The following is a 3084-nucleotide window of genomic DNA, read 5'->3' on the forward strand; positions in this document are numbered from 1 at the left end:
GGATCAAACGGAGTTTTTGCCGTACTATTAGAGTAATTTTTAAATCTCTCTAATATTGTTTGAGCATAATGAGATTGGGTTAAGATAATTCCGTTTGAATTTCTTTTGACTTTAACCCTGAGAATTACATCTACTAATCCCAAGTCTTTCATCTCAAATGTCCATTTGAGCATGTTCTTTGTTTGATTGATAATGTCTTTATTGCTTCCAATAATGAGCATATCATCTACATATAGGCATAGTAAAACATACGCATTTTTGGTAGTTTTGTAGTATATGCATTTGTCACATTCATTTATTTTGAAACCATTTGACATCATTGTATTGTCAAATTTTTCGTGTCATTGTTTAGGAGCTTGTTTAAGCCCATAAAGTGACTTTACAAGTCGACATACTTTGTCTTCCTGTCCAGGAATGACAAAACCTTCAGGTTGTTTCATGTAAATTTCCTCTTCTAAATCACCATTTAGAAAAGCAGTTTTTACATCCATTTGATGGATTTCTAAGTCTCTTAAGGCTGCGATTGCTATCATCAGTCTTATTGATGTTATTCTCGTCACTGGAGAATATGTATCAAAATAGTCAAGGCCTTCTTTTTGTCGGAATCCTTGAACTACAAGCCTAGACTTGTATTTTCTACCAGGTTTGCGTGTCATTATCCATTTATTCCCTAATGCTTTGCAGCCAGGTGGTAAATCCGTTATGTAATACGTATAATTTTGCATAATCGAATCTAATTCACTCCTGACAGCTTCGTTCCAAAATGGAGCTTCTGGTGAAGCCATGGCTTCTGCCAAAGTCTTTGGAGCATTTTCTACTAAGAATGCCATTAGGAAATCTTCTCCAAAAGATTTTTCCTTTCGAGCTCTTTTGCTTCTTCGAGGTTCATCTTTTTCTTCATTATCTGAAATATCATTTATAGAAATCTCGACGTTTGTCTCAGTTTCTGAGTTCTTGTCATTGTCTCTTTCTTCTCGAGTTCGTTTTGAACCTTGTTTTTCCCTATATGGAAAAATATTTTTGAAGAAAGATGCATTTCTTGATTCCATGACTGTATTTTCATGAATATCTGATATTTCAGATTTATGTACCAGAAATCAATAAGCATTACTGTTATGTGCATATCCGATGAAGATGCAATCCACTGTTTTAGGTCCAATAGTGACCTTCTTTGGAGGTGGTACCGCAACTTTTGCCAGGCACCCCCACACTTTGAGGTATTTATACGAAGGTAAATTACCTTTCCATAATTCATATGGAGTTTTGCCAGTTACTTTGTGTGGAATCTTGTTGAGGATATAATTAGTGGTAAGCAACGCTTCCCCCCACATGTTCTGGGGTAACCCAGATTCCTGCAACATAGCATTCATCATCTCTTTTAGAGTTCGATTTTTGCGTTCAGCAACTCCATTAGATTCTGGTGAGTAAGGAGCTGTAGTTTGATGGATTATTCCATGTTCTTTACAGAATGCATTGAACGGACCATCATACTCGCCTCCTCTGTCGCTTCTAACTACTTTAATAGTTGTTTTAAGCTGATTTTCGACCTCGAGTTTAAATTCTTTAAATTTTTCTAAGGTTTCATCTTTGCTATGTAATAAATAAACATAACAATATTTTGTGCAGTCATCTATGAAAGTCACAAAGTACTTTTTACCACCTCTAGTTTGTAAATATTTTAAATCACATAAATCAGTGTGAATTAAATCTAGAGGTTTATTAGTTCTTTCAACACGAGGTGATGGCGTTTTTGTGAGCTTAGCCTGTACGCATACTTCACATTTTTGTTTACTTGTTTTGCATTTAGGAATTAGATTTAAATTCATTAATCTTTGTATAGATTTGTAGTTTACATGGCCTAATTTTTCATGCCATATATTAAAAGACTCAACCAAATAAGCAACTGGCTCATTCTTATTCATTGAAACTTTTGGAGCTACAACTTTTGGAGTGACTGTCATTACATTCAACTTGACAAGTCCACCCTTAACATAACACCTTCCCAAATACATCCCATTCTTCCTAATCACGAGTTTATCCGCCTCAAAACTTGTGGCGAATCCATTCTTGCTGAGCAAGGTTCCCGAGACCAGATTCTTCCTCATGTCAGGCACATGCTTCACATTTGTCAGAGTGACCTCACGTCCAGATGTCATCTTCAAGATCACATTGCCGCGTCCTTCAATCTTGGAGACTGCAGTATTCCCCATCTTGAGCTTCTCCTCAGTCTTGCTTTTCTGATAGGTGCTGAACATCGCCCTATCGGTGCAAATGTGGGTGGTTGCACCAGTGTCATACCACCATTCCTTGGGGTTGTTGCTTTCAACCATGTTGGCTTCAGTCACCACAGCAACGAGATCCTCCTCAGTGAGATTTGCCTGAGCCTTCTCATCCTTGATCTTTTTGCGACATTCAACTGTCTTGTGCCCCACTTTGTGGCAGTATTGACATTTCCCCTTGAACTTCTCCACATTCGCATTGATCTCAATACCTTTGTTTTTGAAGTTTTTTCCAGAAGCCTTCAAGGCTGCAGCAGTTTTGGAAGGCTTGGCAGGAGAATAGGCGTGGGCCTTTCCTTTGCCTTTGTGCTCAGCCATGTTGACACTGTGCTCCTTTGTACCGACCTTTGCAGCAGTTCGGTTTCTGGATTCCATCTGAAGCCTCGTGATGAGCTCCTCGAGCCCCATCTTCTTCTTCTTGTGCTTCAAGTAGTTCTTGAAATCCGCATAGCTTGGAGGAAGCTTTTCAATGAAGCTGAGAGTTGTGAATGTCTCGCAGATGGACATTCCTTCAGCAGCGATTTCATGGCAAATGAGCTGAAGCGCTTCCACCTGATCCATGATTGGTTTTGAATCCACCATTTTGAAGTCGTGGAATTTTGAGACCACATACTTCTGGCAGCCAGCGTCCTCACCTCTGTACTTCTTGTCTAGTGATCTCCATAGCTCTTTCGCCGTGGGGATCTCACAGTAGACACTGTAAAATGGGTCAATGAGGCGACCCAAAATGTAGCCTTTGCAGATGAAGTCGAAATGCACCCATATGTCAACAGTTGCGAGGCTGTGAACATCATCAATCCCGTAG

The sequence above is a fragment of the Brassica rapa genome, chromosome A07, assembly GCF_000309985.2.
Source record: "Brassica rapa cultivar Chiifu-401-42 chromosome A07, CAAS_Brap_v3.01, whole genome shotgun sequence".
Classification (NCBI taxonomy): domain Eukaryota; kingdom Viridiplantae; phylum Streptophyta; class Magnoliopsida; order Brassicales; family Brassicaceae; genus Brassica; species Brassica rapa.